Genomic DNA, 14,258 nt, shown 5'->3' with positions numbered 1-14,258 from the left:
GTAAGTGGAGCGCGTACTTTTACGAATTAATAGTATTTTGTAATAGTCGATAGCGTGACATGAAAATACATGATATGGTTTTATTGAAATCGTTTGAAGCAACTTTTATCATGTCAGTTTGATGAACTAAGATATATAGTCCTCGAAATCGACAAAAGCAATGACTACTCGCTAGAATTATTAACATTACAAATTAAAAGTAAACTTTTTTATTTAATAATTAGAAACTAATATACTTTCATTTCAAAAGCTTTAAAACAAAAAACGCTTAGCCTCAATAAAAAGATTATGAGACTTTACATAATAATGACTTGTTCATGTGCATGGAGTCGAAATATAATGGTTTATATTTATTTATCAACCGAGAAATAAAATAAACTCATTAGCTAAATATATTAAAAATGATATATACCAGTGGCTTTTTCTAACAAAACGAAAGGAAAATTGTCTTTATAACGAGCATATCAAGTACAAATCGGTCACGTAGCGCTACAACGTAGCGGCGTAGCCTCAACTAGGCTACGACCATTCTTACTGCGTATTCAGCATGTGAAAAACGTGCGACGTATATAAATATGGAATTCTTAATGAATAAAATATTTTTATGCTAACGCTTTTGTTCTATGCCAGAAATGTAGTGTTATTGTAGTAATATTAACGATATGCATTCTGTGCATACTTACTGAGGTATGAAATAAATTCTTTACAAGTTTGAGTTTTTTATCCAAAGTGAAATATATGTATGTAATACGAGTATGTACTGAATAATTTTTCTTATTCGGTCTGAAATAATCCAATATACAAATGCTAAACTAATTTCATCATTTTACCGTCACAGTTCTAGTTGGCACACTCAGCACTAAAAAGATTTCATCTCGTCAAAAGTCATCAGGGAAAACTGAATTAGCACTAAGGCCACCGGCGCGCGCTCTTCATCCCGACTTCAATTAAAAAGTTGACTTCAATGAAAACCGTCACAATTTGAGTTGAGATCTCTTGTCGTCTATTCACCGTAATTTTTAACACCTCTAGCAAATAAAGAAAAAAGTTTTGACTTTTTTCAATTCTATTTTTGCATTCAAATAGTTGTTTTTTTGATTCGTTTACAACTAATTGTAGTGAAATTAAGTTATATAATTTGTATAGTTAGTATATATATATACATATATTGTATTGAAATATAGGTGGCAAGGTTTTGTGTGAGTTTATCTGAAGGTGGGTATCACCCACTTCACAACTTTAATTAACCGTATAATAACGATAGTTTGTATATTTCGGTTTTAATTTGAATTTGTTATTACAGGTATAAAGGCCATGTTCCGGATCTCTTGATTTGCAGCGCGTTAATGTAGAAGAAGAAGCAGTTTATACTTCTTAGGCTAAAATGACGATACAGCTTGAAGTATTATTAGTTTTTATTTGCTAGTATGCTTTCCAAAAAGTGACCACAAAAATATATTTTATCCACAATATAAGAAATAAAAAACCTTTGGCAGTATTTACAATGTTTATTGCGAATTATTAAAACGATTTTATGTATGTGTTGTGTATCAGTGAGAGTGCCATAAAACAAACATAATCGACCAGATGCCGATTGTGTGATTAATAAGGACATATTGTACGATAACTCAGTACACTTGACTGTTTAACATAATTTATATATGTTTATTGAAATCATCAATACTGTATTTTTATTTCTTGAGTATTTTTCAACATTTTATTTTATTTATAAAAGTATACAATAACACTTACAAGGAAATCATTTTCTTGCAATATTTCATACAATATTATCTAAATTTCAATGATTGTAGTGTACATGATAATAATATGTATTGCCTAGCGAACCCTACAGAAATGTATTATCTTACTAAAACAAATAAACCCTAATTTAAAGATGTGTCAGCCCTGACAGGGCGCCTCACTGGCGCCGCCGTGTCTGCCTCCCCCGCGACTGATACAAGTCTCCAGATTGCCTCGTAAACCGCCGCCTAGCGTCCAGCCGAACGTCTAGTCTATCTATATCTTCTACATTATGCCCATATATACGCAGTATTTGTGAAACGTCACATAAATAAGAAACTTTAATTGTAAAGTCTTAAATTTTAGCAACGACTCTAGAACTCTTGTCTACAATTTATTAGTCACAACTCTATCCCTGAAATCCTGATATACATATACGAGTATATTTGATTAAACTGTGGCAAATTTATAGATAATATTTTTTTTCGATCTACTATGATACTATGATCGATCTGCTGTAGATTACACTAACAAAATAGAGCGTTTAAAATATTTATTTTTCATAATAATTATTCTGTCTTTATTCGATCTAGAAATTGATTATTAAATAAATGATTTATAGTATTGCATTTGTTATATATCAGATTAACCATAAAATTGTTAACTATTTGATATGTGGAAATGTGTCAATTGATACTTCTCTGTTTTATATAACCAACAGAAGTTGGTTTATTTTTTGATATTAAGTATTATTTTTTACTTAGGATAGGATAGGATAAATTGAAATAAAATTAAAACACAAAAATTGACAATAAATGGATCGCGAATCAATACAGACTCTCAAGTAAACTAAGAGAAAATTAATGAAAAAGGTTTTCTTTACAAACTAGTTTCGCGTGTAAAACATATTTTTATTCATATCAATATGTTCATCATACAACACTTAATATTATTATAGTCTTATGTGATATAATAGAAAAAAGATGTTCGGTGCAAAGTCGTTATCATTTCGTAATACCGTCCTTATAGCAGGTCATAAACGTTCTCTACGTGGTCATAAAAAACGTCTACCCCTATTTTCAAGAAACTTGTAAACTGCAGTGGGAAGTAGCCAAACTACAATGCACTTAATTCCCACTGAAGTAATCTGACTCTTATCTAAAGAATATAAAGTTCACGTAGTAAAATCATATCTACTATTGAGGTTTACGAGCCGTAGATGTTATACGGAAAATTGTAAGTAACGTTGCATTTGTGATTTATGAAGTGGAAAAATGTTACAAAATTGTAATGGTATGTCTGCAGTGCGATTAATCGCTATCTAATGGTTAGGTTAGACCTTTTAACATCCTTTTAGACTTAATGAATTGCTTTTTGATAGTTATCCATGCTACAACAACTATCCTAAATAATTATCTCTTTTCAAGCATTGACTAGCAGGATTTAGCATCCGATCATATTTTTTTATATAATATTTAATTAATTACGACCTCTTTGGTCTAGCGGTTAACTTTTGACCCTGTAAAAATTCCTAGTCAAAATATTAAACAGTTGAGTTTTCCTAAATTCTTAAGAGCGGTGAGAAGTTTGTATGTTAGTAATGTTTGCACAACCATGTCTTAGAAAGCACGTTGAACCTACGCCTTAACTTTCCGGTCGTACACACTATTTTTTTTTTTTTAATTTTCTATACACTGCCCGTAGACATTGGCATTGTTAGAAATATAAAACATCCCTAACATCGACCTGATGAAGAAGGTACGTCCCTTTATCCTGTACATTTGCCGAATCACTATTGAAACCACAGCACAACAATACTAAATATAGCATTTTAGCGACAGAATATGTAATGAACAGGTACATATGTGATATCTACCGAGACGGGTATGTATAAAGATCTACTACAAGATAAAAAACACTCTTAACAACTAGAGTGTGGAAATAGAGCGTACCTGTGTTTTCGCACTAACTTGTGCCCTATAATGTCATTAGTTTACATATTTTTCATTGAAATTAGTCTCATACTGTATGAAATGTTAGAGATATTATAAATTATATACGATGAAACAATTTATCAAAACTGTCTATTGATGTAATTAGCGCTAGTGAAAGCCTCTCCGCAAAAGGCTCAACGAGACGGAACAATTTTGGTTATTTGACGCTTACCCAGAAAATTAATTATCGTAGCGTATAATTAAAAGCATTTATCTCTAAAGGGCGTGGAGGAGCTCCTAAAATTATATGTATAGTTATTTCTTGATTATATTTCAATATCATTCTGTTTTGATAAGTAATTATAAGCCGAGCCGAGATGGCCCAGTGGTTAGAACGCGTGCATCTTAACCGATGATTTCGGATTCAAACCCAGGCAGGCACCACTGAATTTTCATGTGCTTAATTTGTGTTTATAATTCATCTCGTGCTCGGCGGTGAAGGAAAACATCGCGAGAAAACCTACACGTGTCTAATTTCAACGAAATTCTGCCACATGTGTATTCCGCCAACCCGCATTGGAGCAGCGTGGTGGAATATGCTCCAAACCTTCTCCTCAAAGGGAGAGGAGGCCAGCAATGGGAAATTTACAGGCTGCTAATGCTAATGCTAAAAAAAAGTAGTTATATAGTGAATTATGCAGTAATTATACACATTAATATCAAACTTTAAATTATTATTTTTTTTTCAAGGCAAAATATGATTTTACTAAAAAAAGTATAAATAAATTGGTTTCTTGAAAAAGTAGTCACATGTACAAAAAGTAGAAATACAATATCTTTCTGATTGTATTGGACGCCTGTGGTATGTTTGGGGATATATAATAGTATAGAAGCAAATACATGTAAATTAGTAAATAAATGCCCACTTCTGGCAAAACGCCTCATCCCTTCTTATGTATCTTTGAAACCTGCTAGACAACAAGTTGGCTGATAGTGTACATGAATATATCCGATTTTCATTAAACACACGTACATATATCCTTACAGTGTTCTGTTTTAGTGTCGAGCACGAGAAAATAATAATAAACACAATTAAGCAAATAAAAAATCAGTGCTGCTTCCCCAGATTTGATATATGGCGAAATGTATATAGTCATAATTCTCCCTTAAGGGATCCTAAGATGTAGGTATCATTCTATTCCGTCTCAAAAAAGCTGGACATTGAATGATATACCTTAATACACTTCAAAGTCTAAGGAGACATTCACTTCAGGGGTAATTCAAATAAGAGCCGAAATAAAATTGTGCATACGTGATAAAGTAAGGAAAAGACGACGCGAGGGAGTAATAAATAATACCGTCTAGGGGAGAAATATATCGAGTCACCTTAAGCACAATGCCTACATGAAAATGCTTTGTGTGAAGGTTTTGTCTAATATTACAATACTATCACTTTACAGAAGATAGGGGGAAGTTTTAAACGACAAGTTGAGTGATATATTTTAGAGTTTTTTATACAGTTTTTTTAATAAACATATTATTTTAATAAAACCAGGTATTAATAAAACGTTACGGTTTTTCTAAGAACCTAAGCAGTGATCGATTACATAATATTATGATGAATGTGGTAGATACAACAAAAAATAAACAACGTATATTTTTGGCAATTATCAGAATTAGAAAGATCACAAGGGTTGACTGCGAAACCGATCAAAAATCAAGCTAAACATGAATTTAACGAACACTGACATTAAAATATCGTGAGGAAAACAGTATACGTCGAAGGGAAACCTCTCGAAGTTATTGGTAAGTATTCACCAAGGTATACAAGGTCAGAACAGCTGTATGACAGCTTGGTGAAAACAATTCCGAAAATTCATTTAGAATGGGTCACCTATGGCAACCTTATTCATGTCCATACTTTATTATCATCAAATACATTTTGGTAATTTTTTTAACCAATTCGTGTTGCCATCTTTGAAAAATAAAATTAGTTTATATGAATAAGAACCAAAATAACGACATAGTTTACAAAATTTGCAGACTGAAGTGGCTGTGGACTATTATTTTGTAGACGAACATGACCGTTGCAACATGTGATTCCTAGAGTAAATATCATGTTTTATGGCAATCCTCGTGCCCGGTGGACCGATGACTACGAAGATGTTGGAACCCAACTGGATGCCGACGGAAAATTACCGGTGCTTTTTTGTGGCCATGTTTGGCTAAATTATGGTGACAATACCATTCAAAAATGTAAGCATCATAGACTACGTAGTTTTAGAAATGAGTTCAAAATACTGGACATCAAGTTACACATTTAAGTATGACTGAATGAGTTTGCAAACGAGAAAATAAGTTCTTAAAAGTTCTTAGCAAATTTGTAACAATTCCATAAGCCTACGAATAAACAAATAACCGTTAACATTTCATTTCTTATAATCTAGCGTGTTCCAATCTTCGTTTCGGACTAGTAACATCAGACAGTAATAGCTCTATGTGGAAAATGATAGTCTATTAAAACTAATGCAATTTGGTCGAAGCGTTTAGAAATTGCTTTTAAATTGTTCCCTAACAATATCTTTCCTGGAATGTCAAAAGGCTAAGTAATTGTTAATTATCGACTTGAACAGCGAATGGATATCGCAAACTCAATGTACTGTAAAATGAACTATCCTTTTTCACAACAGGATAAGTGGGGGCTGCAAGTGTTAATAACAATTAATTGAAGTCCTGCAATATGAGACGACACGTGGAAACCTGTCGGCGTAATTGACCATATGGTGGTCATTGTAGGGTCGTTCTAATTGTAATTAATACTTACTCGTGTTTTCATTAATATTTAAGTAGCTGTTCAGAATATAAATTTACGTTTTAAGACGAGTATTATGAGTAATTGAGTAGGATTAAACAATCAAAATGGTTTAACATTTGTACATTAAATATATTTAAAGTATCATAAAATTTGCTTCACAAAAAATCCGGTAGCTCGACACCCTTTACCGCTAATACGTTAAAACGTCAACGCTTTTGCTCATATGGCACGGTGCGATTAAAAAGCGCTCCCTTTTCCTTGTTTAGAGTGAAGAAAAAATGCCTAATCGACTTAAGTTCGTCGACCACTAAAAGTCATTCGATCAATATAAAGCAATTTTGAGACATAATTACAATCATTTAAAAACTTTAAAAGAAAATTTATTATACTACTCACAAAGCAGATAAAACATCATAAATGTTGTCAAATGGTTTGATATCAGTAAATAACGACGCTTTAACCTGCTCAAACTAGATATGATCGACAAATCAATAAGGATACCTTATCAAATATCTGTATAATAAATACAAATATCTGTCCGTAGCGAAAAAATATTATCTATATAAAATTAAGTTCCGCTATTTTATGTAAGATTTAAAACTTATTCTTTATAAAAACAACGACGATTTTAGTAGTAGTTTTATTTAAACGTTGCATTCAAACTTGATTTTGAAATAATACTCCTATACATAAAGAAAAATATCTGAAGAAAGAGTATACACGTTTACTATGGATTAAAAAATTGTCGATATCAAGAAAGAATATCTTTGCCTTCAGTAGAAACGACTGAGTGCAAAGTCAGTGGACGAGAACCCTATAGTGTCGTACTTAACAGAAGGGTCTCGACATATGTCAAACGCGTGCCACGTGCCTGCTCTCCGTGTCGGGTTACGATATGACATTTTTGTCATTATGCCGCTTATTTCACTTGAATATTTCATATACATTTTTGTTGTTATAACTTTTTAATTTGGTATATTCATCGGGATGAAGTTTTTAACTACATAACTTGATCGTTCGTCCCGACCCCTTTAACTTTTACCGCTACAATAATAATGCTATATATTTTTTAATTTTTAATAAATATTAGCAATTCGTCAGTATCGCTTAATATGTTGTATATTTTTTAGACATATTTAGGATCGGAATTGCAATTCAACGGGACAATACTGCCAGTATTCTTGCCAACATCGCCCGCGGTCATCATTGGTACAGTAACTGTTTTTAATTTTATATAAAATATCGACATAAATATTGTTTTAAAGTTAAAATCAAATCTGAGATCATAACGCACAATCAACTTACTTATTGTAAATTTAAAAATAAATCCTAACTCTTACTAAGTTATCGTGTTCTCATTTATTAAACAGACAGCACACAAAAAGGCGAATTTAAAATACTTTATAAAACGTACTATTCGTTTCATGGAATTGTATCGAATGACGATCACGCGATGTTACGAAACCGCCATCTCATTTCGTGAAGGCACCGACGATGGTCCGATGGTGAGTCAGATATATTCCGCTGACATTAACGATTTCAAATGTAACAATTCCATTAGGCAACATAATTGTTATTTTAATTTTATTAAAAGGAAGCTATCCAATTCGACGACAGTGATGCTCTTCGAACATTCTATAATAAAATAAAATCCCGCAGATAATTTTACATTAGTCAAATAATAGAGTTATTTTTTTTATCAAAAATCATTAATAGATACCTAAAGCTTATTATTATGTAAAGTTTTTATTTATAGATCTGATTAAAAACTACGTTAAGCATGTTTATTTACATAAGAATTATTAACATTAAATTCTCAATTAGGTTAATTTTATTTAGACGCGTCATTGGTTCCAAATAGTTCTCAAAAAAAATCCTGTCGCTAGAAAAATGAGATATTTCTTCAATAAATAATATATTTTTATAACTCTACCGGTCATACGATCCAACCAAGGATCGCTCCAAAAAAAAAGAATATTGGAATTTTTGCCAGTATTTTGTTATCAATAGCCCGGAAGTTTTGTTTAAACTTCCGTGCCTCGGAAAACACGTAAAGCCGTTGATTCTACTTCTGAACTCTCTCCAGTTTTAAATATTTTTCAGATATTTTATATTTCGATAATCTTATTTACAAAAATGTTTAACATCAATAATGTAGCTATATTATATATATATAAAATAATTTTAATCTTCATTGAATATTCAAATTGAACAAGTTTGTACAAGTTCTTGTATATATTTTTATGTATCATTTAAACATTCAGTATAATCGATGAATACTGATAATGTTAAGAAAAAAAAAACAATATTTTTATGACACCAACCATATATGAGTAATATGCAAATAAGCACTTATTACAACAGCCAAAAATCTCAATGGCCAATGTACGTTATTTAAGGATTTTGGAATATAAAGTCCGTTAATGAGGCGGAGGGTGGTTCGGACCGGTGTCCCGACAGGTGGTGGACACGCGCCGCTGAGCCCCCCGTACCACATTGTGCGCTACCGTCCCTACCGTTCGTATCGCAGCCTAGCGTCCAACTAAATGTAGTAAAGTACTCAAATTTCTCATTGCTAAATTAGCTGTCTGATATAATGTAGAATGAACCGAAGATTAATTCTTTTTTTAAATAATATAACGAAAGTGTTCATAATTTGAAGTAGTTATTGTTTTGTTTCCGTGTAAAAAGTTTTATTCAACCTTTTTAGTTTAAGGTGATATTTTTCACCTGAATCTTATATTGAACAGAGAAAAAAAATATAAAGTATGCATTTCCATAGATCAATCGTCTATTTATATTGCAACATCGTACGACACGGTTGTGATAAATTCGTACATCATTTTTCAAAGCGTTCTGCCATTTGAAATTCTGATATCAAATCGTCCTTCACTTACCCTTTGCTGTGTACCCGGTGCTTACGAACAACATCCGGTGACCAAGAAACTTATTTAATATGTTGTGGCCTCATATTTGCACCGTATGTAAATAGCACTATATAGGCGTCATGCACATACAGTCACTCGGTGACAGCGTTAGTATATCCTATTTTAATCAATTCAAATCATAAACACCGGCGCCTAAATTATTTGCAAACGATTGAATAAAATATTTTTCTCCTGTTACTGACTTACTTCTTTGTTATAAATTTAAATGTCAATGTTTCGTGAGATTGAATATTATTTTTATAAAGGTACGTTACGGTACGGTACGGTAACTTGAACTATCACTGTAAATATAATTTAGAACAAATTACTTTGTAAATTATTTAGGTATATTGTTCTTTAATGCTAATCTATTATAATTACAAATAAAATAAAGATCTAGGAACATCAAAATTGTAAACAATTTAAAAAAAAAGATCTTATGAAACGACTGCCGTTATTGCATCATAGAAACAAAATTTTGGGTGTTAAATTTTTGACACTGAACGGCTAATTCATACGAAAGAGTCTTTGACACTTTGAACTTGGCAGTGGGGCACGCGGCCGGGGGCCGGGGCTAATCCAACGCAAACAGCGGAGATAACGTATCGCACGTGTATATTGTCACCGCGTCAGGATCGCGCTTCCTACATACTATTTGCTTTGCGAAAACAAGCTATCGTTATGGAAATATATAAGTACGCATTTGTGTCTTTGATTAAGTAACATTTTTAAAGATGTTAAATTACATAATTTTCTTTATAGTTCTATGTTGTTATCGATTGAATTATTTTAGTATATCGTGCGTCCCTTCTCCGAAGATACAGAAAATCGCTGATAACGTGTTAAATTAGCAACTATATTCGTAATTAAAAATAAATTGTATAAAATTTTATATGCTGTTAACGGATTCCAAACCAACGACAATGCCACTAATAACAATTTCGGCGACAAATAGCAAATTTATTTATACGACACTGACCCCCGAAATGTGAGTATATAAACGAGAACGATTTATCCGGGACAAATAAAAACTATATAGCTAATGGGGCGCAATAACGGGGCTAATACGGCAATGCGTTACAACCTGTCGTTACCAACCCTCGTCACGGGATTGGGGTACCGCTGCTACACGTGTCTATAAATATCAATATGTGACGGTAAGAGGTTATTCAATTATTTAGTCGACGTTTTTTGTTTGATTTAATTCAATTTGATGATTATTCGCAGAATTCAATGAGGTTATTTATGTTTTTCTATTATTGCAACTATGTCAAACTAGTGCTAAAATTATTTAGGTTAAATTATTTTGTCTAAATATCAAAATTGGTTTTCCGTTTGTATAATTACTACCTTTTCGAACGATTATTTTCGTCAAACCCTTTACTTAATATTCACTTTGTTACAATGACTGTTAATTTAATTACGATTTTTAATTAATTTACCTTTTTTATAATTTCCATGACGACTTAGACGACCAAAAATTATAGTGCATCAGCTGATTATTATAAATATAATGTATTTATTAATTAATATTGTCTGAGCAAGATTTAATAAAATGACTAAATCTATTATTTCATATATGAAACAAGTAACCTTTTTGCGCACTTATTGCAAAAAATCTATGGAAAGATTTTCTTTTGCCAAGAAAAACATTTCTAAAGCAATGCTCATTGCGTAATGCTCGAAGTCCGCAGTCTCTGTGTCTTATTGCAGTATATCTTTTAGTAGTATTCTTTTCGTAGCTCAAGAAGGAATAAATTGCGGACACTGATTCGCCTCGAGGTATCCACTCGGCTCGCTTCGCCTTTAGTTTTTGCTCGAGAAAATATTAATTTTGAAATAGAACAATCGTACCATACCAGTACATTTTCAAAGTCACTACGACTTTGAAAATGTACTGGTATTTGTACAAACAAACTTTCTAAGACAAAATCTGATACCTAGTATTTCTGATACCTAAGTTAAGAAAAATAATATATACATAACATGATCAGGTAATACGACTAATTATGAAACTTAAATCACTTGGAGCAGTAGCAGATCCCTTAAAGGACCCAAATACTACTTTACTCAACTTAGTAAATATTTAAAGCTTACCATAGATTAGACTGACTATATTAAATAATTAATTTTAATTATCCCCTATTTCACGTAAGCTTTACGCCATTCACTAAAATGTTTATAAAATAAATTCAGTGATGTATATCTCAATACATTGTTCATAACTATTATATAACGAATTAATTTATTCAAAATAATAACTGGAAATATAATGTCATAAGAAAATATTCAATTATAGCAAAACTTTTTAGACTAAGTTGTGTACGTGTGTTCAGTTAAACTTACTACTCTAAATGTTTGCCGAATTAGCTGCTGACCCTGAGGTCTAGGAATCGTTCTAACGAAACGAAACGAATCCAAGATTTGTCAATAAATTTTCTTATCAAGGGTTTGGAAGTTGGCAGCGTTTGGCACTTCCTTGCACGGTCTGCTCGGTAAGCATGTCGAGCTAATCGTCCTACGCCTGATCCCTCTCCAGCCTCTCTTGCGCATTTGAGAATAGTCACCACGATCGAAATCAAATTATACAGCACCTGAATTTATATATAATATATTACAACAAATAGAAATCATAGAATAATATTTAATTGCTCGTTTGTAAACCATTAATTATAAACGAAATAACACAAAAACCGAGGGTGACGTGACTTTTCGCTACATTTTATATAAAAAAAATGTAAAAATTACGAACAAACAATCAGCCGTCGTGAATATACAGTGTGCCTCAAGGGACATATAAATAAACAAATACATTATTTACGTAGTGAGACCTAATTGTGGCGTAGGCGTACATAATTGAAAACGTACGTAGTACGTACATATGAAGCTTCGTATACACCTTCATATATACCGGTACGCAAGGATCGATAGAGAAGTTTTGGCACCACGTGGCTTCGTCGCCAAGCAACGAATGCGGTGCATTTAGGGTTGGAACGTAACTTATTACTATATCGCTCAATGTTAATTGAAGATCGAATCATTAAATAAAACTTAATTGTAAAACCTTCAACTGTTAATGACTACCAAATAGAAATTATTTCAGTTATGTGATGACACATGATTTGATTAGTAAGTCATTTCAAATCGAGACATTATTTTCAATATATTTTAATAAAATGAATGGTAAAAAATCTTTAATGAAAAATAAATATTGGTTTTATTTAAATGTTATTAGTTCAAATTAAGGTTAATAACAATAAGTAAACGTCACTTGGTTCAAGAACTTGATATGGCATGCTAATGCTACGTTTATCGTTGACTGTTGTAATCGCTAATCGTCTAAGTATATTATAAATTCTCTTTGCCAACAGGGCGAAACGTTGTACCTAAAGCTCAATAAATGGAGATATTTATAAAACAACTCCAAGGGTACTATTTCAAAGTCAAGGTCCTATTTTCTATAACGGGGTTTTAATAAACGGCTCTTTATTTGTAGTTACTAACTGGTTATATTTATATTTCAATATAAAAATACATTGATAAAAGGACAAATAAAAAAATAAAACAATTTTATAAATAATTCATGAGATCTATAAAATTATTCTGTTTTATGAAAAATAAATAACTGTCTGTACTATTAACTAACCTATAGTTCGTGTTAAAATTATTACGATAATTTAATTTTCACAATTTATGTTCCAAGACAACTAGCGCGTGAGGAATAATTTTAAATCAAACGAAATGTTCAAAGTTTATATCATTGGAATGGCCGTGAACGTGAATGAGGTCAGAAGATTCGTGGAGGCGCCGCATTGCGCTCGCTGCGACACCTGCAGCACCACATCTCCCGGTCCAATATGTGCACACACAACATAGTATGTACTTCATTTATATTTAACATATATAAAATGTAAAACTTAGGAAAAATTCTTAAATCTATTTATCATACAAATTTGCCTATATCGAAGTAAGCAGTCTTAGCCTTGCTTTCGCCGACGTAAAATGCATCAATATAGAAATCCATTATACTAATTATATTAAAGCAATTGTATGCAGATTTTATATAAAGTATTAAATACTTTAGATAAGTGGCAAGGCGTACTTTTTGGACTGATATATATCAGATTCCAACGGGTGTTGTGATCGTTCGGTTCGGAGATGTAGGAAAATTAAAAATAATATCCTTCATTTACTTACCAAAGAAGAAACGAAAATATGACCAACAAAAATATCAATACATTAATAAAACTGTTTTAATTGTTCCATAGCAATAAAGAAATAAAAGTTTAATTGGTATTTCAATAAATGTTACCTATTATGTTTGGAATTTTCAAATATAATTGGGTTAAGCCCAATTGGTTGCAATTGTATATTAACTGAACATTGACAATATGACATTGGCAATCGATATTTTTTATGTTATAAATTATTTACATCATGTGCAGAATTTGTCTTTACATTTAATTAAAACAAATAATAACGCTCTCTTTTTTAAACAAACATAATAAACCCTCGAGCAAACTCAACTGTATATTTATTTATGGAAGTATTTGAAAATCACCTGCTACGTCGGAAAATAACAAAAAAAAAGATAAGAATCACGTCATCTTTTTATACCTATGTCTGGAAAAATAGGAATATATCATTCCTCCGTCGTGTTTTATGGAAATTACATGGAAAACTATAGGTGATATGTTTTATTAATGAATCGGTTCGGTAAACTAAACAGAGTCAATGCCAAGACTTGAAAAAATTATACTATAGCGGACGAGATTGAATTAATTTTAATAATATACTTGTCACCATGTTATTTATTGAGAAATGGCTCGCAATAACCCAAAC

The 14,258-nt window shown here is 31.7% G+C and overlaps 1 protein-coding gene across 2 annotated transcripts in view; it reads right to left on the bottom strand.

The window, feature by feature from the left end:
• The window catches only part of LOC113397280 (protein kinase C-binding protein NELL1-like), a 45,336-nt gene that overhangs the window by 20,831 nt on the left and 10,247 nt on the right, over positions 1 to 14,258 (bottom strand). The window lies entirely within an intron of this gene.

Source organism: Vanessa tameamea, chromosome 3, assembly GCF_037043105.1.
Source record: "Vanessa tameamea isolate UH-Manoa-2023 chromosome 3, ilVanTame1 primary haplotype, whole genome shotgun sequence".
NCBI lineage: Eukaryota > Metazoa > Arthropoda > Insecta > Lepidoptera > Nymphalidae > Vanessa > Vanessa tameamea.
Note: the sequence above shows the minus strand (reverse complement) of the source record. Positions and strands in the feature narration are given on the sequence as shown.